The sequence below is a fragment of the Xiphias gladius genome, chromosome 19 (assembly GCF_016859285.1).
Source record: "Xiphias gladius isolate SHS-SW01 ecotype Sanya breed wild chromosome 19, ASM1685928v1, whole genome shotgun sequence".
NCBI lineage: Eukaryota > Metazoa > Chordata > Actinopteri > Istiophoriformes > Xiphiidae > Xiphias > Xiphias gladius.
Genome location: NC_053418.1, coordinates 7,936,786 through 7,959,973, shown reverse-complemented (window position 1 = coordinate 7,959,973; position 23,188 = coordinate 7,936,786). Strand labels below are relative to the sequence as shown.

At 38.9% G+C, this 23,188-nt stretch overlaps 1 protein-coding gene across 5 annotated transcripts in view; it reads right to left on the bottom strand.

Annotated features, from left to right (window-relative positions):
- The window catches only part of gas1a (growth arrest-specific 1a), a 65,798-nt gene that overhangs the window by 22,163 nt on the left and 20,447 nt on the right, over positions 1–23,188 (bottom strand). The window contains exons 3-6 of one of the 5 annotated variants that reach the window (XR_005709589.1): positions 22,984–23,037; positions 22,566–22,645; positions 18,904–18,966; positions 17,890–18,175 (exon numbers count right to left, since the gene is read on the bottom strand). The exons of 1 other annotated variant lie outside the window; for it this stretch is intronic. The gene's annotated coding sequence lies outside the window, so the exon portion shown is untranslated. Of the gene's footprint in view, positions 1–17,889; positions 18,176–18,903; positions 18,967–22,565; positions 22,646–22,983; positions 23,038–23,188 lie in introns of those variants that run through there. 3 more of the 5 variants (XR_005709587.1, XM_040156175.1, XM_040156176.1) reach the window with 3 other exon arrangements.

Here is a 23,188-nt window from a genome sequence, read left to right as displayed (position 1 = left end):
TTAACAGGCAGTTTTGTGTCTGCTCTTCTCTCCTGCTTGGATCAAATTAGTTGAGGGGCCTGTTTAGGGAGAACTTAGGCTACAGCAGGGACCAACACAGGGTTCAGCTCCAAAACTCTTTTGTTGCATCAGCCTCTCCTGCAGTGACATCAATCTTTGAAAAAAGTAATTATCAAAAAGGGACGTAGAGAGGAGGGAGCTTGCTGAAGCAAGAAGCCTCGTGATGACTGGCTGAACTAACCTTTGACCTCTAAGACAGGGAGCCAAAAAAACATCTGTGAGAGATCTATTGACTATAGTTTGATTAGAAGAGATCATTGTATTATAGGCTTGTAGCGTGTTTCAAACTTTTTTTTTTTTTTTTTACACACACAACTTCAACATCAGCCGCAATGGGCAAGAGAGGGGACAATTTTCTTCAAGCTATTATTACTTGAAAAAGAAACAAATACATGAAATTACAAAGGGCTACTGGTATTGGTTTTTTCAGTTTTTTTCAAGTGTGATTTTGCGGCATTGGTTCTCACGGTTAAAACAAAAGTGCAGTGTTGAGTATGGGTCCCCAGAGCAGCCAGATTTAGAGATTACGCAATTCTACATCCACAGATAAAAATGCAGGCTAAAACTAAATGTACAACCTAAAGTACATGAAATTGCTGCCTATTATGGTGCGGGTAATCTTTAATATAATGCTGTTCTTTGACAACAGTATAACATATCTGGGCTCTTGTAATCTGCCGTGTTGCCCTGGAAACATGAGTAATTCACAGTAATGCCCACACCATGTTAGCCATGCTGTGATTACAATCTGAGCAGCTGTGAGAACGCCATTTGCTTTAGATGCGTGGTGAATTACAAGGAAAACAAAGCACTCACACGCATATAGCAACATGCAGACACTGTGGCACCAAAATTTCAAATCACACAACTCACATACCTATACTATAGTGGAGTAGGACACTAGAGGGGGAAAAATACATTAAGTACTGTACCATTTTTAAATTTCCAATGGCAAAGTTCTTGCTCTTTTACAGCCGAATGAAACAGCAGAAAACTCAGAACGGATCAGGAGCCTCAGCAGGTCAAAACTGCCCTTAAGTGTAAGTGGTTTCCTGGCGGATGGAGTTAAAGTTCTCCAGACTTAAGCAAGCAGTGTTACTTTAAAGGGTAGGTTCACAGTCTGCCATGAAAGAATAGTCAAGTCCCCAGGTTTAGTTTGCTGTAATCACTCCTCCTGTCCCTACTGGATGTGAAGAAATCCCTTTCCAAGATATCTCCAAGGTAAGTGATTGGAGGGGATTCACATTCCTCATTCTGTGCAAAAATACATTCCAAAGTTTATTTCAAGCTAATATGAGGCTTAAACAGTCTGAGTTAGATAAATCTAGGGAGTATTTTCCACTGTTCCGGGCTTTTTAGTATAAAATTCCCTCTTTGTGTTACTACCTTTCCACTGCAGCTAAGCAAGGAAGCATTCGCTGTGGACACACGACAAGGGAATTTTAAACTATAAACACTGCAACTTTGGAAGTTATGACTTGATTTGATTAAAACTCCTGACGCCTCATTCAAACTTCTGAATCCATTTTATGGATGTATGGCCAAATGAATACCAAAAAATTGTGAACCTATCCTTTAAAAGCTGGGGTTTGTTTGTGAAATTGTGTCCCAGATGACAGTCTCAGTTACACCATCATGCAGCTGATATTTTTATGGCTTGCAATTTTTCCTGCTATAGCTATAATATAGCTATATATTTATTTACACCATGCAATTACATCTGTGGCGGAGATAGGGCCCCAGACCACCAGTGGCCCCAGTATCCCCATGTTTACGCCGCATCATTTCTGTCCACATAATTTGATTAAACACACATTTGCTCCGCTTCAGTGCAATATCAACTTTGACAGGCCTTCTATTCTATATCTCCTGGTTCTGGTCTCAAAGAGGGACCGTGTGTAAAAATCTAATCTTAAGACGTTTATTGTTTTAAAGTTGCATTTTATCCAGCTGATTTAATTTTTTTTGTGGGTGAATTACTTCACCCACAGAAAACCTCAGAAAAGGTCCTATTATTCGGTCCCCGAAGTGCCGCTACCAACAAATATTTTCAGTGTCAAAAGGTCTGACAATTTTTTTTTTTTTTAAACAAAGGGTCGATTGTTTGCTGTATGTCTGAAATTAGAAAATACCCATCATAAATCCCTGAAGCCCACTCAAATGCTTTTTTTTCTTACCAACAGTCAAAAACCAAAAAATGTTGAGTTTACCATCATAGAAAACTGGGAAGCTAGCATTATTGGTTTTTGGTTTTTGGGACCTCATGTTGATCTTCACTGGCGATATGTTTCGTTTTTGCATGAAGTATAAAGGGACCAATTCAAAAATTACTTCAAATCATTACTTCTGTGAATCAAGTTTTTTTTATTACTATACTAAATCAGTTTACACTTGCTTTAGTGTAAAACCTGTTTATGGAATCTATTTTTTTTCTGATTCTTAAATCACTATCATTATTGTCCAATACTGTTTTCACCATTTTACAATTACCGCTAATAAAAGCTATGAAAGACAACTGTTGTCTTCAACCTTAACTGGAAGTGTGTTTTGCTGTCTCAAATAGTTGCATAATAATTAAAATACGTACCGTTTCTGTAATTTAGGCTTGGGGTCAAGAAAGTAAATTGTCATGCAATAATAAAGTTATTCATTCAACCATTAATTCACTGCAGTAACACACTTATGTGGATTTAAATATTTTTTAAAGCGTAAATCCTTACATAAACAGTTTTAATCCTGCATGATATTAAAGCTAAATTAATCACTCCTGTACTACTTACCGACATATAGTTTAGCATGACAAATAACTATTGACATCATGGTGACATTTTACCCAACAACAGGCATTTATCACATTTTATTAGAATGGGCCTACAACACCATGTTAGAAGTAATAAGTTATAGCACATGTAATAAGTGGAATAGCTGGCTTTGGAGCAGGGAACTTGAGAATGCCTTCAAGCTCTGGTATTACAAATCATTGAGTGGTTGGAGACAGAAGGGCAGGTGTAAAGCCTGCAGGTATTTCTTCACCTCAGCGGAATCTGACAGACTCAAATCAAAGCGTCTGCACGGAGCCTCGGCCCCTCGTTTCTTCATGCACCCTTAATACGCCACAATCCAGGCCTCTTCTTTGAACAGGAAAGAAGCATGCTGTAGCTTCTACTCCTGCAGCCCGTGACTCTTTCAACCTGTAACTTCAGTCTACCAGCAGCTGCACGCCCGCATGGAGCTGCCTCCAGGAGAGATCCACTGCCTGTATCCCATCAGCCAGCCAGACAGACAGACAGACAGACAGACAGAGAGACTGAGGAAGCAGTGCAGGCTGCTGGCAGCCTCCGCAGGCTAGGTTTCACATTCGCATATTGATCTTAAGAGATATAGAGGATCACTAACAGGGAGCCACCTTCACAAGCTCACACAGTGCTATTCTTTTAAAAGGATAAGGATGGTGTCCAGCCTGTCTGTTGCACTCTGCCCCAAGCCCATTCACTTCTACGGAAGATGTAAATATTTAAAATATACAGGTCACATATTAACAGTTTCATTTTAAAATATGGATTTAGGTATTGACCTATTCCTGAGAAAAATATCTGGCTCTTTAGCTGCTAAAAGCTCCACTATAATGTATGTTCACCAGCTAGTTGCTAGCTTTGTCTGTCTGCCGTTTGCTTCTGAGTGGCGAGTGTACGGCGGATTTTTAGAGCCTTTTCACTGAAAACAGGTGCTTGCTCTAAAGACAAAAAAAAAAAAAAACAATGCTATGAGAGCGGTGAGAGTGAAAGAAAAAAAAAAAAATTTAAAATGTTGGCCGGACAGCTAAACAATGAGCCGAAACTCACTGTAAAGCTCCGTAAAGCTGAGGGGACCTGTAGATTCAGGTGATCATTCTTTGTAGGTTAATCACTCTAGCACTGTAGATTATGGACAACAATGGAGCGCTGTGGCACAGAGGAATAGGATATATAAGACTCTGAATGCACAGGTAACACTAGTTAGAAGAAACGACTCACTATTGGTTTTGGTCTTTTCATGGGAAAAGCTAACTATATGAAAAACATAAAAACAATGTATTTTTTAGTCTAAAAGTGTTGACCTGCCCCTTTACATTATCTGCTGCCTTTAGGGGAATGGAAAGATGGGAGAATTTTCCTCATCTATTATCATTTCACATTCATGATTTCTAAGTGAGGGCCAAATACTTGAAGGGAAACGAGATACCTTCACTTCTGGTGGTGACAGCTGGTCGGAGAGAGAAAGGTGTGTGCAGTGTGTGTGCACGTGTGTGTGTGTGTGTGCGCGCGCACACGTGTCTGTGTGTGCGCGTGTGTGTGTTAGTGAGTGCGGATGCAGCTGCAACCTGGCTCTATGATGGTAGGGGTCCAGAAGCAGATGGGGGCTTCAGGCAGCACTGCAATATGATAGCCATTTTGAAATACCCACATATGTTTTTAACAAAAATAAATAAAATCACTTTCTACACTTAGCTTCTTGGACATAACAACTGAAAAAAATTCTGCATTTTCCAAGCCACTATTTTTCCAGGTTTTTATCTCATGTTTTTTAAGATCATATGTCCGGACGACACTGTCCAGCGCTCTTGTAAACACATTTAACTTTTAGACTTTATTGCATCATTTTCATATGAAAAGATAAGGTGCATTACACTGCATTTGTACACAGACGTAGTTTCCGTCTTCCTATAAAGAAGACGGAGCCTCCCATGACGGGGGACATCAGCTGATTATGAAATCCTGCAGTCCAGTAATGGAATCCACCCATTTTCACAGAACCTCAGGTTTGAAATGACTGAAGAACTTTGGCATCTGAACTAAAGGAAACCTAATATTAGGAATGCCCCCCCGTGAAGCATCTCTCCCTCCCCCAGTCTGTGCCCTGAGGGCTTTTAGCCTATACCCTCCTGAGGCCTCTCTCTAATGATACCAGCAATTTTGGCTGAAGAGTAACGTTACTTTAAACTGACTCTGAGTCAATCATAGATTGGCTGTCGCTGAGGGGTAATCAGCTTCTGATCACTGAAATTTTTGAGAGGTTGTTCTGTGACAACTAACATCGGCTGTTGAGTAGAAGACTGCGTAGAAACTCTCTTTTTGACAATTGATTGTAATTTTAATTTGAGCTGTGGACTGTGTTATGCATCTTTTTGGACTTTATACATTTTCTGTTTTGGTATTAGTTAAATATTAGTTTAATTTCCAGCAAATGTTGACACAAAACAAAATGTTTACTTTAGCAAAGGCTGTTATCTTGCAGAGCATTTCGCATGTTCATGCAATTTGAAGTATTTTTATGAACGGCCACATCTGAAAGGTAGTCACTACAAAAAAGTTTAAGATATGATGTATTGGCATCGCAAAAATTCATAGTACAATATTTTTATATGTGTTTCAAACTGATGAAAAAGCAAAGGAACAAATCACTACTTGGCAAACCAGCTATAGATATATCTACAGGCCCTGTCCCAGACAATGTCCTATGAATAAAATACAAAATTTGCACTGTTCTCTAAGTACTGTTGAAAGACAATTTTGAACTTAATCTAAATGAACTTTCAAAGCAACTTAATATTTACAGCAAAATCAGGATTCTGTATGAAGCCTTAGACCATTCCTTTATGGTATATTAATTTCTTTTTACTTCAACATAAGTTAACATGGAGTTACTGTTTTCCAGATGACATACATAGAGGTCCCCGATTGTGGGTAACTTCTTAACACCCAAAATCCAAATTTAAATTCCTAACTCCGTTTAAGCAATTTCCATGAAGTCTTCAGCCAGGATGGTGACATAATGCAACATCACTCAAATCTTACACATTTATGTAATTACACAATATTCTGAATTATAGGGTCTCAAATCACACTCTATAGTTTAGGCCCTGGAGCCTCAACAGGGTTAAATAGATGTTACAGGCTGAAAGTGATAAAGGAGAAAGCTGCCTCACTGCTCTGGATGCGACCCAGACCTACTGTCCCTCGAGGAGGTCGACCCCATGAGGCCGGGACCCCAGAAACTCACAAGAATGTAATCAGTCTTCTGCCATATCTGTTTGATTACTTCTACTTTTCTCATGCTTGTCTTGTGTGACAGCTCTGGGAAAAATGAAAATTACACTGACTGCACTATAATCAAGTGTGTAATTTAGCAGATTGATTTTCAGGTGACAAGACGCACCATCTGCAGCCTTAGTGATCCTCAGACTTGATAGTTCTCTCATTGGTTTATTTCATATCAATGATATCAAGTGGTCAACTGCACAGATATTAAATATTTTTTCAATTTAATTTATCAACTCAAGTTCAACTTGAATGCTTGGTTGACAGTTCATGGAAGTTTGTCACATCAAAGACTGGAATACAGGACAGAAACAAATAACAGACTAACTACAAAGTAATATCTATCCCGTTGCAACCCTGCATCCTAAAAATTACCCTCATATATGATCAAACTGCAACAGCAAATATGTTTTTGTAGGAAAAGTAATTGCGACCGGATTATCTTTTTCTCGTAACATAATGAGGATATGTTGTTGATTGGCGTATTTGGCAAGTCGCAAATATGTCGATACAGAATAGAACAGTAAAATGTTCACAGACAACGTGTTTTCTTTCCGTGAAAATATCCGATCTTGCTGTGCAATATCCACCTCTAGTGACTACAGAACTGTTCAACTTTTTTATGATTATATTTAGGCACTCACAGCACTTGGTTAAGGTTAGGGAAAGATTGTGGTCTGGTTTCACACGGAAAAAGTTCACAGTGACTTAAGACACAATGTGTTTATTTACATTTAACAAAATGAATGGTCAAAAGTCTGACGTCTGTTGACTCTAAAGATGTTATATGGTTTCTGGGGATTGCAAAGTCTACATTATGGTTGTGTTTAAACAGTGTTTCTACTTTCTTTGCATATTCAGCCTGAAAACACAAAGGATGCAGAAAAAAAATAATTAAAAGTTAGTTTTTCTTAACTCTGCTCACAACTCGGAGAAAGAACAATACAATGCCCACTCTAATTCATGTATATTAAAGCACATTTAAGTGAATAAATGTATTTCCCAAAATGTCTAACAAAATTTAGATTAAATAAGTTCAAATCTCAACATTTTCACTTTCTTGCCTTGAGTTAGATGAGAATATTAACACCAATCATCTGTCCGTGAAATAAAAAGCTACACCAGTTAATTACTACACATTCCCCCGTTTCCAGTCTAATCCGCTAAGCAGCTTCGGATTTAACAGACAAAACTGGTAATGGTATCAAGCTTCTCACCGAACTCTCAACAAGAAAGTTATGAAGCATATTTCCCAAAATGTAGAACTATTCCTTTCAATCAGATATTGGAACATCTTATTTCTCTGTTCACGGTTCAAAAATGAGGCTTCCATTAATGACGGAGAAAATGAGCCAATTATTTTTTTCTTTACCCCAACACGCCAGAACATAACTCTTGCACAACAGCATGCAAATCCCCCTATATGTTACCCAAGTCTGAAAATGAGTTACAACAGCTATAATGTGGTAGCTGTTTCACTTTTATCACTCCAGTTATAGTTAAAAACATGAAGCCTGCATAAATGCCTGGTTGAATTTTCACTGGTCAGGGGGAGAGGAGGGGGGGGTGGGGGCTGCAGAGGGAAACGTATACTCAACATTGTGAAGTTAGGGTTTATGAAGAGCCTATCCTCTCAGCAGGAGATGTTTTATTAGCAGTGTTTAAATGACCGGCTTGTTAAACATCAAGCGGCAGGCGGGCAGCCAGGCGGCTGTGGCCTCAGGATCCACTGCACTGCTACATCGCTGGCTATTTTCACCCTCTTCGGAGCTTTATTTGACATGCTAGTGTGTAGACAGGGTTGTTTTGTGACACGATAATCACTTTTAACTTAAGCTGAAACACTAGATTCCCACCTGTGAGTGGGAGTTAGGACTCGGGTGGTCCCGCGTTATTCAGTATCTCCATAAAATGGGAGACAGAAAAAAGTAGGCCACGAAAGAGAGGTTAGATAAATAAGAAGGCTTTCCTGAAGTCTTGATGATATTAACACCTTGATATGGGCAGAGAAATTACTTAAAACCCTGCATAGATATTCATTCACACACAAAAAAGTCAAAGATAAGTGTTTTTAATCGAATCAAAAACTCAATTTTTAAATTTTAACTGAAGATATAATGTGATTCCTTTACTCAAAGGTCATGGGAGCTCATGAAAAATAAATGGTCTCTGGAGATGAGGGCTGCAGTCATGGAAAATATGAGACATTAAGTGTGTTCTTTGATGATGATGACGACACAGACGGAACATCAGGAAATGGGAAAAATCAAGTAACGGTTTTAGGCGCCGACTCATTTTAGAGAATTGCTCAGTTATTGCCGATTATTTCCTCTAAAAAAAACAAAAAAAAAACAGCTCATGTCTCCTTGGTCCTGCAGCGTCTACACCACTCTGGAAGTCAGCCACATACATAGTTTCAATATTGAAGCCAGAAAAAGAATTTCAAGGAGGGAAAAGCATCGTGAGCATTAATTATCACCGACTTCAATTCTAAAAAGGACGTAGATGAATTTTGCAGTAATTTAACTGTGGCAAACAAACACTAAACGACTAATCTAACCAAATTAGAGCTGCAACGCGAGTAGTCAATTGATCGATTAGTTTTGGACTGTTGGTTGGACATGACAAGACATTTCAAGATTTCTAATTGGGCTGTAGGAAATTGTGATGTGTATTTTTCACAATTTTCTGACAGTTAAAAGACCAAACTATTAATAGAGAAAATAACTGACGGATTCACTTTTTGGTCATGAGACAGTAAGGAGCATCAGACACTGTGCAGCAGGTTATGCAAGATGATTATTCTGCATTCACGGTCAGAAACCTGCGATTGCAGTATCAAACCACTTCACATTCCGCTGGAGGTCACTCAAAACGGGAGGAGTCTGGTTGCATAAAAGGTCGTGAAGACAGAATATTTTTAAAAATTTTCCTCTGTCTGAACTTTCAGTGTTATTTTTCTATGATTGAATAATTTTCTCCTCTCTGCAGTCTGGATTTGTGTCAGGGCTGCTCGAGGGGTGAATATGAGGACCTCTCTGGCTGAAGACAGAAAATGAATCTACTTTTTGTAGACAAAGTGTTTGAATAGCTGTCTCTCCTAGTCTTGTTTAACATATCTGTGTTTTAAATGCGTTGCTCGAGTCTTAAGGGAGGCAAGAAACTGCTCCGTTACCATGGAGAACCATAAAGACATAAGAATTTCAATTTGACCTGCTACTTGCTGCTGCAGAATTAAACTGTGAAGAGTAAGCACCATACTGTAAGTTCTCATACAACATTTACACAGACAAGAGTAGCATGCTATGTATACTGTAGATAAGTAGACAGGCAATGGACCTTGAAGCTATCCCAGAAACAGACCACTCAAATTCACGGAAGACAACTTATCTCTGTTGTAACTCAAATAACACACTAGATTTAGAAACCTTATCGTCAAATCCACCTGCAACAGTCTAAATAAAGCTCTGTTCCTCTGTTGGATGAATTGCTGGAGTGCCAAGCGACACTTGTGTTAGTTTGCAGCTCATTTGAGGTCCTGGGTGCACTGAACACTAAGGGTGGTCTAGTCTGTTAGTCAAAACTGTTCCTGATATATTATCAGTTTCCATGTCCCAGCCTGCAATAACTCCAGGTTTTCCTGACTAAAGGAAATAATTGTATAATGATTGGTCTTCACTTGAGCTTTCTTTTTGGCTGGAGGTGACGGAGAGATGTAGGGTAGTTTTTAAATAAAGGAATAGTTTGACCTTGGTATATAGACTCGTTTTCTGTGGATTAATCACAAAGTTAGGAATAGCATGTTTGACCTGATCAGAGCAGCAGCTTTCGCATTTATTAAACATTTAAAAGAGTGTGCTGTGTTCTGGGAAATCTAATGACAACCCCGCATATTTTATTGTGTTAGGTATTTGGTGACTGTAAGGAGAACTCAATCCTTGAACTAACTTAACGATAATCATGCAAGTCATATGACAATCCAGTCAGCTGCTAAAGGGTCAGCTCACCCAATTTACAAAACAAAAATATCCCCAAATTATAACAGTTTCTGTAGGGACTATTTCTTAGGGTGCTTTCACAGTCAAGACTACTTGAAAAGGAGGGTCTCAGTCAGCTTCCAAGTAGACTCCGGTACAACTGTTAGAAAATCCATTAAAAAGTGTGTGACATAGTGATCCGACTGTAATACCCCACATATATGCCTGTACAAGATGTCTCTTTTTCACCATGTCTCTACCCATTAGTCACTATTCAAAACATGTGGTCGATTTGCAGTCTAATAATACTAATGATGCTAATAATCTTTGTGATGCCAGAGAACATAAATATTCACGTTAGATGCATTAAAATGCTTCAATTTTCCATGTGGGCCCTGGCGATGCAGGATGACAGTCGTCTGAAACTGTCCAATCAGTGAGTTACCCATCAGTCGGCATAACTTCATATTTACATCTTCTGGTTCATTTGTGAAAAGCCAATGTGACCACCAACTGAACCAGAAGTAAAAGGCAACACGGTATAGTTTTTTTCACTTCATTCGGACCAGATTAATCGAACTACAGGTTTGAAAGCACCCCTAGATGGATAATAGAGAACAGTGAACACTGTTCACAGTATTGTCTGTGGATTACTCAGAGTGGCCAGGATGTCGTTTTGGAAAAACTGTTGTTGTCGAATTTTTTAAGTGTCATTTTCAATGCTGCAAGCACCACAGATGCAAGTTCATTCACCTTCACTGTACTGGGGTTGCAGCAGAAGTCCCAAAGTTCGATATCTCAACACCAGGACCAAAAAACAAAACAAAATTACCTACATGTCTAGATACTGCATCACTTTGTGTAAGTAAAAATATATGTTATTGAAGAAATTTGGATAAACTGACCTTTTACCTTTAGCAGCTAAATATAACCTGATCCATACTTGAGTCAAAGACAAATGTTGACGTTGTTACCAAACATCCGGCTAGAACGTGTTTATGAGGTGGTCCTGTCTCTTACTTTCTGGTCTTTCAATCATTTAACTTCATCCTATAACACTGATGTGACTTTTTCTTTTACGGGAGCATAAACAAACTTTTATCACCGAGTCTTGAGCCATCCATTTGATAGATGTGATTTTGATCCTGCTAGAAATTGCTCAGCGTGGCTGCCCAGTCTGCCTGTGATTTATCTGGTGTCTGCAGATTAAACAGTGTACACTCCTGGCAGCCTCAGAGACAACTGCACTCTGAAAAATTTCAAATGTAAATACAACCTGACTATGAAAATCTATGTTTGAGCTTTGGGGCTTTGCTGTGTTCTCAGAGCAAATGAGGGCAGGGAGCAGGAGTCAAATCATTGACTGCACAGGGTGTCTTCCTGCAGCTAGTGAAAAGCTTTAAGTTGTTCAGGCCTGAAGACCTGGGCTAGACACCAGGAAATTGTGCAAAATAGACAATTTCTTTAGTTTGATACATACTTTATGCAAAGAAAAGCACATTGTCTGATCGGATCATTCAAACAACAACATGAGAAGAAAGCAAACATTTGGTCGAGCATGGAGTCTGAGCAGGACAAGCTGAACAAATCCTCCTGTACTGTGATTAAATTCTATTAAACCCGTCCTGTTTTCTCTGTAAGAGACATGGTCTGAGAGCAAATGCTGGCAGACACAGTGCTGTATTAATGATCCACTAGGGAGGGGTTTGAGTCCAAAACATATTTCATGTGCCAGAAGAAAAGAATGCTGAGGTTTCTGGTTTGGGGTCATCTGAAGAGTCAAGACCAAACATCCCTTGTGGAGTCCCCACAGGAAGTCATCGCTAGGAGTGCAATTAGAGAGAGGAGGCCCTTATTTTTGTTCCCTGTTCAAAAGATAGCATTAGCATCTCTATTTTGTGTTAGGATAAAAAAAAAAAAAGTCAAACGATACCTGGTTGGTCTTAGTCACCTGAGCTGTAAAACAGTTGTAAAGCCATTCAGACAATAGTAATGTATACCTGAAAATAAGGTTGAAAATGTTCTTTACATAGTGAGACCGAGCAAATTAATCATGACGTTCTTGAAGGATGTGACTTAATTTTGCCCTGAAGAGATGACAAATTGGGGCGGACAAAAACATCACAGATCTGTGTGGAGGAATGAGGATACTCCAACGTTCCTCAGATTAATACCAGAAATAAACAGAAATACCATATTTCCAACACATTTTCCACGTACAGTACTTTCCTATTGATGAGGTTTGACTGGTGCTCATTTAATTATGTCATCTCCAGGGGCACTTCTAGGAGTTGACAAGGTCTGGGGCTTAGCCCAGACCATCTGGGACTGAGGTCAGGGTGTGTGTACACGCGGAGCGGGTGGCGAATTTGTTTTTTGGGTGGTCCCTGCTGTTCTGTTTATAACGCCACCGCCTAAATATTATGTAGATCTACCACACTCTGTGACTACTGCAAAGGTTACATTTCATTGCATTCAAAAATATCTTCCTTCAGTAAACGCGCATCCATGCTAGCTAACCGGAATCGCCTGGTCGTGCGATTCCTAAATCCTGCAACAACCCCCTCCCCTCGCTTCCCCCCCCCCATTCGTATCTACACTAATCTTACAACATGACCTCTCTTGAATCCAATGGACAGAGGTTCCCATATCTAGTTGGGGATTAACAGATTATGCAAATTATTTGGCAACAAAAACTGTTACTTCAAAAAATAAGTTAATCATCTTTTTTAATCTTGTGAGAAAGTAACAGTTTCTGTAGTGCTCCCAGGTTTAGGTGAAACACACTGACAAGTTAATGTTGTTTTATTTGGATGCAATCTTATTGGCGATTGATGGAACTGAAGTAATCCCAGAACACTGGACAGTTATCAGCTCATTTTCACAAAACTACAATCTATCTACTTATATTCCACAGTTACACTTAGAGCTGCTGAACCAGCATTCTGAAACAGATCACAAGTATCACAAGTAAAACATAACATTCCAAGTCTCTGCGTGTTGGTGTCTCCAACCGTGGTGACTTTTAAGTGACCGCTTACTCACAAAGCTAAATGATGTGTGTTTACGCGTTGAGGAGTTTGGCATTAGCACCAGGCGGGCTCCTGCTCCAGCTGATTGTTTATGTTCATTCTGGAGACCAACCACCTACGGCCAACATCAATTCAGAGAAGAGAGACACTACCACCATGTGTAAGTGTTCTCTTACTGTAAATATTTTCCTTAGCTCTGCATTTGTCGGCTGCCGTCCATGGCAACGCTCACATTTTAAAAAGGTGTGGGCTCAGACAGACTTAGACAGCAGTGGTTCACGTTGTTGAAGATTACTTGTCATTTAGAGAGTAAGTGCTCTCCGCAAAAATATGTCTCTCTACATGGGGACAGAGAAGTTAGTCTGGCAGAGTAATGGGTGATTTTATTTACTGGGATGATTAACGGTGGTTTTGCCATCATCATTACAACAAATTAGTCATTAGATATCTAAGATTCAAACCTCGGATCAGTATTATTATTATTCTTTAAATTTGTATTCAACAGAAAATAAATCGGAGGAAAGTCAGTTTTGCTTTATTGAAAGAAAATGCCACACAGTTCTGGAGAGAAGCAATCATCCAATTAGTCAAGCCACAGAAAATTGATTGGCAAAGTATTTATATAATCAATTAATTGTTCACATAAATTTTAAAATGAAAGAAAAAAAAAAAAGATCTTGCTTTTGCTTCTCAAATGTGACTATTTTCTGGTTTACCATGCTCTGGGATAGTAAACTGAATATGTTTGGGTTTTGGAAAAAACAAGACATTTAAAGACATCACCATGGCCTCTTTCAAACTTGCTGACATGTTATGAACTAAACAAATAATCAAGACAATAACCTTTAGATTAATCAATAATATAAACAACCATTGGTTCAAATCATCTCTTTAAGTGTTCTAAATACGAAAGATCCGCCTTTTTACAAGATAAAAAAATTCAAGAATAGAAAATTTTTCATGTAATTTATTGTCATTACACGTTTACACTATGAAAAACTCATTCACTAGCTGCTCCCTTAGCAATATATACACAGTAAATGGATTTTACAATAAAGCCACAAAATACTACAGTTCATAATTATTTACATGTTATTAAATATCATCTATAAAATAAAACTCACTGGAGTGTAAAAGTTGTAGGAATATGAGAACATGTTACATGATTATGTTGGAATATGACAAGGAGGGCATACTTAAAAAAAAAAAAAAAAAAACTGTACTGGAAAAATATAGACAAAATACCCCTAAGAAATTAATTATGGCTCATGGTTTTCTCTTAAAATTGATCATATCCGTTTAAAGTTTTCAGCACACAGTCATGTTAAGGGTTCTGGAGCTGGTTTAGTGTGGGGATTAGATGAAGCATGCCACCATGATACTGATGAGTGTCACCAAAATCAAATGTTTCTTGTGTGGCTTTTCCTTCCACAAAAGCAAACACAAGCATAACTAGTCACAGAGCAGTCGCACTGCTCTTTTCTTCTCTTTTTCCACAAATTTGAAGACTTTGCCATATTTATCTTCCCAAACGGTTTCATTGTGAAAAAACACTTTAAAAAAAAATTCAATCCAGAAAAAATAACAGCCAAAACTAATATGACAATAACATATTAGTTGAGTTCAGAAATTGATTTTTTAATTATTTTTTATTTATTCTTTTTTTTTTTAACAATAAATAATTAGTTGCTATGGTTATGCTGAGGGGAAAATATGATGCTGCTTCATTGGAATGTCTCCTCTGTGTCCTGCCAAATCTGAGCTGGAAACACTTAGTAGGGAACCTGTGTGTACTAGGAACCGCTAATAATTTGCTTAAGGGAACCCACATCTGGTCGGATGGCTGAGGCAGAGGTTAAGAGTGTCGAAACTGGGCCACTGCTCCTTGCCAGTTGCAGGCTGAGAATAGGGCCTAATGTTAAACAAAAATCTTAACTACAGGAAATAGGCCTGTTATCATAATATAACCATTTGCCTTGGCTGACAACCAGACTTAAATTGCTCCTTGTTTACTACTTTTGAGTAGGGCCAAAAGTTTATGGACAGATAAATCACAAATCCTTAGCAGAGCAAAAGCAGTCGCTGAGCTGTTTATTTTTGGTATCATGGCCAAAAAGTAGAGCAAATAGATGGAACAAGTGTGAAAAAAGGCAAGTTTGTTTACCCAGCTCTCAGCTTTGTTTGAGGGCTTAGATGAAAATCCAAAGAGTTCCGCTCTCTGAGCTACTGAACAATGACGGGTGCTCAAACGCTTCACAACCTCTCACAACAGCTGCTTTTAGAAACAGTAGCAGAGACAGAAAAGTGTTTAAAAGAGCAAAACTGAAAACTATTTAACACGAGGAAGGGGATGTTTCTTCAGCCTGCAGAGGTGGTTTATGTCGCAAAACTTGTCACTCATTTTTTTTCTCCTCTCTCTTGCACTTCCACTTGCTGTCTACAACTGAAGAAGACAAGAGGGAAAGAACAGAAGATAGAGAGGAATATAAAAAAAAAAGAGGAGGAACTTTTGGCAAGGCATTTGTATAAGAGCATCATGGATGACAGTTTTTGAGATTTTTGGCCTCGAGGGTCTCACCTGTGCTCTCCAAACACTGTTAAACTCTTTTGATGAAGCATTCCTCCACTCGCAAAACCTTCAGTTCTTTTATGCAATAAATTAACTCGAAGCGACAGCATTGCGCAGTTTGACCTAACGTGAAAACACCCTATCAAATCCCCTCTGAAAGACACCTCCGGATGATGGCAGCAGGACCTGAGCGGCTCTCTGGTCACCAGGATTAAGCTTAAAATCAGTGCAGTGTTTTGGCAGTGCACTCTGCCCTTCGCTGATGGGATCAGTGTTTTGGTTCCTGTGTCAGGGTGTAGTTTTCCATCAGAAATTGGGGTAAACCACATCCATATGAAGTGCCACATATTTGAGGTTATTAAAGCAGGGGCTTAGTGGCCTATGTTGGCACGCTGATCCTCAGTTCTGTGTATGATAAAGTTTTAGGACCCCGGGACAGCGCAGCAGCCTTGTTACTGCAGCAGACCTGCTGAGAGAAGCCAAAGTAAAAAGAAAAAAAAAAAACAGCTGGGAACACTTAGAACCAAAGCTAGCATGTTAAGTTTTTCCAAAAACAAAGTAAACGTCTTTTCACTTGTATCGCTAATATATCACCTTTTTTTTTTTAATTTATTTATTTATTTTGCTCTTCTTAAATGTGAGAAGTGGCTGTTTCACCTAGTTTGTTCTGTCTGGGGCAGCACTGATAACAATCAAGTACAGTGTAACGTCACAACAATAATAACATCTGACAAAGTCAGAGTCTTATGGTCAGGCAAAAGCCAAAACTGCTCTCTCATTTACCTTTTTACATTCAGCTCAGTTTTGATATTTTGAGTTGTAATTTTTGAAAACTTTAAAAACCAGACAATGTAACTTTTGATAAAATAAAGAGAACACTCCTCTTACAAATAAAAAGTTGAATTCATTAGCAATGAATACACACATTTGCTTGACACAATACACTCACAGGTTTTGCTGCTTCAGCCTTACTCAGTCTGCTATGACCGGCAGCTTATAGTGGCTAATGCTAGTTAACGTTTGCAAACTTTATCAAAAAATATCCCTGTGTAACTGACATTAGAATTAAGTTGCTGACCTTATGATTCTTCTCTACTTGTGCTACTATTACACTAGATTTTAGCACGTCAGAAATTGACATTTCAATGATTTTACTGCAAAGCTTAAACATGAGGCAAACACAACGTACTGTGCCTCTTCAGGAGTTTGAGATTTCCTGCTTTTGGTCTCATTCCACTCACTCAACTCAACTCACCTAATGATAATATCTTTAAAGCTGCTATAATGATTATTTTTGTAGTGTCAATGATTTACTTGACTACTTGTATGTGAAAAGGATAGCTTGTAGTGATGAATCCACAGATAAATATTACCTCTCTTTATAAATCTTTTTAGCATCTTTCGGCTCATTGTTTTACTGTTTCGGCTCATCAGAGTCATTTTCAGTCACAGCAGGCAGCTGTTTTCAGAAGAAAAGCTCTGATAAACCCCCTGTAGGCTATGCTGCCTGGTAAAATTAGGGAGTAGCTGGTGAACATAATGGAGAATTTAGGAGGTAAAGTATGTCCAGATATTTCCCTTGAGAGGAGGTGGAGACCAAAAACAGGGCTTAAAGGAGGGTGATTATTGGACTTAAATTCATCAGGTGGAGACAAACTCCAAGCTAATGCTAATGTTTCTCTGTATTTTTTGGATGTGTAAATAGGCAGGTGCAACTGTTCCCTAACAAGTTCCCCATATCAACTTAAATAGCGACAATAATGTCGATGATGTGATCACAGTTTGTTTCTGCTGCCCCCAGGGGGCCAGGTTTAAAACAACTGACCGGAGATGACCCCGGGAAACCGTGGCCACAACAGGTGCTGTAAAGCAAAAATCACATTGTCCCTCGCTTTAAGAATATCTCACACAGAAGTGCACTGATAGCCAATCTCAAATTGTTTGCGTGTGATTTTAACATTTTTAATCAAACACGAGATGAGAACTACACCGAAATGTAACATAAATCTTCAACAAGGACATGACAAAGACAGAACATAAAAGAAAATGTGGGTATTGTATGTGTTTTGTCTTACTATCAGTTACACCAATACACTGTGTAGACAACTCCAGAGGGATATAATTAATGTCTCACACCAACAAAAAACAGATGTAATTCTGTTCATAAGGAGGCCACCATGCAGCCTGTACCCATGTATTACTGAGAAACTATTTGCTCCAGGCACTGCTACATGCATATTTCTTTTAACAAGGATTTCTAGGCTCATGATTCTCAAATATTAATGGCACACAAAGAGGAAAAAACTAGACCAGCATTGAATACATATGATATTTACTATAATACTGGGACAAAATACGTATTATAGGAAAGTCAGACCATTCCTAGGAAAGACTTCATTTTGCTGCAGCTGGAGCTGGTCCTTTTCTTCGGAAAAACAAATGAACATGTGCTTCAAGTGACTAAGAGAGAGAAGGAGAGGTAATGGAGAGCAGAAACCTCTGACACATGTGTAAGGTCACTCATATCCCACACAGCCAAGTGTTTAATTTGAACAGCAATTAAAAGAGCTCTTTGCGAAAACAGAAGAAACAACAAGTGACAACACAGTCTGCTCCTACTGGAGACACAAATTCCATTTCTAATTCATGAGTCTTGACTTTTGTTTATAGTGGTAGTTTATCAAAAGGCAGAGTGATTCTACATTTTTTTTTTCATCTTTCTAAAAACACAACTCTCTATTAAAACCAGAGAAAAGGTTAGAAGGTACAGTTGTATTAGTGTGTTGTGAAGAAAAGTGGTACAGCAAAGACTGCACTGTGGAGCCAGACAAACAAAAATGCTGGTTTTCCCTGTGTATTATAGTTTTCAAATTACTGTACATGATAACGAGTAGATGACTGTGTTCTGTCATTAAACATATACTCATGTAACTCATGTTAGCAGCTTTTAATTATGTAGAGTATATTGTGGCATTTCTTTGCCATTGCATGCAACTTTTAAAAAAATTAGGCCTCTGCATGAAGTGTGCTCTGCTCTTCCTCTAACACAAAAATGACCATTAACTTGTACTCACGCATCTAGTCACTCTGACTAACACGATGAATCACTTTTTAATAGGGGAATGCAACAGGTCTCTTTGAGGTTCACAATTATTTCTAATTAAAACTGTTGTAAAGTCATGAGTTACCGTAACAGATTCTCCAGTTCCGACCCCTTTCTCTGAGGTCATTATGTGCAAAGAGTGGATTTTCTGTGGGACAAATCAAGGAAAGAGAATCATTATGGATTACATTAGTCCTAACTTTACTTGATTCTAGATACGTTTTTTTTTCCTTTACACAACAAAAAGGAAAATTCTGCACATCTGCTGCATTTGGTTGACATTTTAATGCTGTAAAAGCATATTTATCTTAAAAATTGGTTTTAATGTTATCACAACAAAGTCTTATTTTGTTTGCAGGATGGAACAGGTAAGAGTCTGTGTGAGACAAACCAGTAAGTTTTTGTCTGCAGGCCTATCATAACCATCTGAGAGAACCTAAAGCAGGGGGCTGTACCCAAATCTACAGACTCTTGTCGGAGTTCATTTCCCCAAAACCTCCTCCTCTCAATGAATTCCAGATGTTTTTCAGACGAAAGTGAATTTTAAGGGGTGCTGGCATTTGGGGGGAGTTGCTCTTTTTTGAACAGTAAGTATGGTTAGGCATATAAGTATTTGGCCTGTCACATAATTTTCGGAATTTTGCCTCTGTAAACCACCAAACTGGATTTGAAACGAAGCCATCAAGATGTGATTGATGTGTAGACTTTTAGCTTTAATTAAAAGGGGTTTAACAAAAATACTGCATTGACCGATGAGGAATTACAGTCATTTTTATAGTCCCTCATTTTTAGAGGCTCAAAAGTAATTGGACAAACTAAATAATTGTAAATATAAGGATTATTTTTACTACTTGGAGGAAAATACTTTGCAGTCAATGACTGCCTGAAGTCTGGAACCCATGGACATCATCAAATGCTGAGTTTCCTCCTTTGAGATGCTTTGCCAGGCCTTTACTGCAGCCGCCTTCAGTTGCTGCCTGTTTGTGGGTCTTTCTGCCTTCAGTTTTGTCTTCAGTAAGTGAAAACATACTCAATTGGGTTGCGGTCAGGTGACTGACTTGGCTATTGAAAAATATTCCATTTCTTTGCCTTGAGAATCTCTTGGATTGCTTTTGCAGTACGTTTTGGTTCATTACCCATCCGTACTCTGAAGCACCGTCCTATTGGTTTTGTAGCATTTGGCTGAATCTGAGCAGATAGTACAGCCCTATACACTGCAGAATTCATCCTGCTACTTCTATCAGCGGTCACATCATCAATAAACAACAGTGACCCAGTTGCTTTGGCAGCCATACATGCCCACACCACAACACTGCCTCCACCATGTTCGACAGATTACGTGGTGGCTTTGGATCATGAGCCGCTCCTTTCCTTCGCCGTACTCTTCTATTCCCATCGTTCTGGTTAAGGTTAATCTTGGTTTCATCTATCCAAAAAACCTTGTTTCAGAACTGGGCAGCCTTTTTTAGATGTTTTCTGGTATAGTTTTATATGGCCTTTCTGTTCTTGAGTGTTACCAGCATTTTGCACCATGTGGTAAACCCTCTGTATTTATATTCATGAAGCGTCTTGACCTGGCTAGATGTCGTGAAGGGTTTTTCTTCACCAAGGAAAGAGGTCTATGATCATCCAATTTAGTTGTCTTCTGTGGTCTTCCAGGCCTTTTTGTGTTGCTTAGCTCGCCAGTGCATTCCTTCTTTCTAAGAATGTATTTAAGTTGTTCATTTGGCCACTCCCAAAGTTTGTGCTCTCTGTCTGATAGGTTTGTTTTGTTTTTTCAGCATAATGACGGCATCCTTAATTTGCATCAACACCTCGTTGTTTCCATGAATAGCTACGGAATGTAAATTCAACACTTGCTTAATTTGTTATGAAGTAACATGGGAACAGGCCACACCTGGCCATGAAACCGTCAGTCGATTGTCCGATTACTTTTGAGCATCTAAAAATGAGGGACTATGTATAAACATGGCTGTAATTCCTAAATGTTTTTCATCCCCTTGAATTAAAGCTGAAAGTCCACACTGCAATCACATCTTGATGGCTTTGTTTCAAATCCACTGTGGTGGCCTACAGAGTCAAAATTACAAAAACCTTGTCACCGTCCATATACTTCTGTACCTTACTGTATAATGTACATGTATAATCCCTACCTAAAAAGCTGTCTACTTATACACTTAGATATTGCAGGACTTCAACGGTCGGGCTGAGACATTGTGTCCCTAATCTCTTGAACAAGTAGTAAAACTCACCATTTGGCTGCAAAACCAGTGGAATAATTTACAATATATGCAAATATTGAATCTATAGTTGAGACAGTTGAAATAGCTGCAACTAAGAGCAAGTCCATACATACTATACTATTGCCAACTCAGTTCAAGTAACAGCCAGCATAGATACTATTCCAAATCTAATGAAGTCCTGACTTGCACGTCCTTGGCAGAGAATTTACACAATTCTGTGAACCCTCAAATTTAAATAGTAGGTCAGGCAAACAAGCAGAGGAGGTGTTTCAGATCTAGTGACTGTGTGTGGTCCGCTTCCCTGGAATAACCTGAGGTAATGAAGTCATGACTGGAAAAACTACACTGCTCCCTATTTTTAATAAATATCAAATCCTTCTCGCCTGAGGGCCAGATGAAAAGAGGCCGCGACCTAGTGTTCCTCGTGGCTCCTAATAGAATGCCAGCCCCAATGAAAGATTCTCAGACAAGGGGAATCAAACGGAAAAAAATACAGGAAATGCAATAATTGTCCCTGCAGTTTCTACAGAGTCTGCACTGTAGGAAAGATCTAAAAGTGAAGCACACACTGACACGACGTTTCTACTCTTGCAGTCAACTAAATGTGCACTTGACATACTTCTGTAAACGTGTTTTGCCTTTATCTACTAGGGGTTTGTTTTTTCTTTTAAATGTGAATGAGGCTGATGTGATAAATTAGTCTTTCACTATGAACCTCCCATCCTCGAACCAGTCTGACTTCTAGCTGTAAATCATGGTTTCATGCTCGTCAGTCTTTTGCCTGAGTCATTTGACCAGGATTGCAGACTCATTGTTTGCTTTCCTTCCTGGTAGCAGCACACGTTGGCTACTGTGCACGACATTGGCAGCAGATGTGGCGGGGCCCAGAAAAAATAAACTGGCCGACAATGATGCCGTCCGCAGAAGCTAAATATTGACTTAGCGACCTGTAATCAGATTCACACACATGACAGAATGGAAATAAACAGCAACATTTGACCGTGTCACCTCTGCCGACCCTCCCACCACAACACAAGAACCCCAGCTTGCTGGGGGAAAAAAAAAAAAAAAAAAAAAACAGCCGCCTTTGGCTCTCAGCTCAGCCAATCTGATAATGAGAACTTGCCTATGACGCCAGGGGGTGGGAAGAAGAAAATGGAAGACATATTATGATGTATAATTACGTGTGTGACACTCCTGCCTCCTACCAGCTCTAAAATCAAGCTTTGGCGTGAAAGCTTTGAAGTGGACTCCCCTCAGACTCCGACCTTTCTTCTCAAAATAGAATTTAACTAAAAAACTCAAGGATTTCAAGTGAAAAGCCCACTTTTGAAGCTGAAGCAGCTGAGTCTATGATTATACTGTGCATTGCAGCTATAATTTGACCTTTTAAAAACACAACAATGAACAAACAAAAAACTGTTTTCAAATTGGATTTCAGTGTTGTTTAGATGCAGGATTTCTGTATTTGACAAAAACTTATGTTGCCTGTTTAAGAGATTACCTTTCTCCACATCTGTTTATAAGATCAATGTTAATCCAAGCATCTGTTTATCTGCCCGAGTCACAGTGATGGCTCATCTTCTACAGAGAGAGAAAACATTAAGCCTGCATTCTCTGAGCTTTATAAATTAAGGCTCCAAATATAAGACCTTCATGTGGTTGGAATCTGGAGATTAAACAATGGTCATAAATCAGGCGCATCTGGGGTGCAATAAATCTTTCGTTCTATCTTTGGGCTCATCTCACTCTGGGTCCCGTTTAGCAGGATTTGAAGAGCTCTCAGTGCAGATAGACGGATCACTTTGGGAAGGGATTATGTGACACAGTTGTATTGTTCATCCATGAAAATCACTTTTTGCTATGGATCAGCATGTACTTGGAATCAAATTGTCCATGAATTTCATTACTTAGATACTTACATTTGGTTCCAAGGATTATTTTGGCCGACAACAAGGGTGTTACACTCCACTGATCTGCAAAAAGGCACAATTGATTCAGTGGTGACTCATATAGCTTCATAATTTGAACTGAAAACTTCAAGAAAATCCCACGTTGCGTATTGTATCTGAGAATTATATCCCAAAGTTTTCTTGACTCTGAGTTCTGACTGCACCTGCTGTCAGA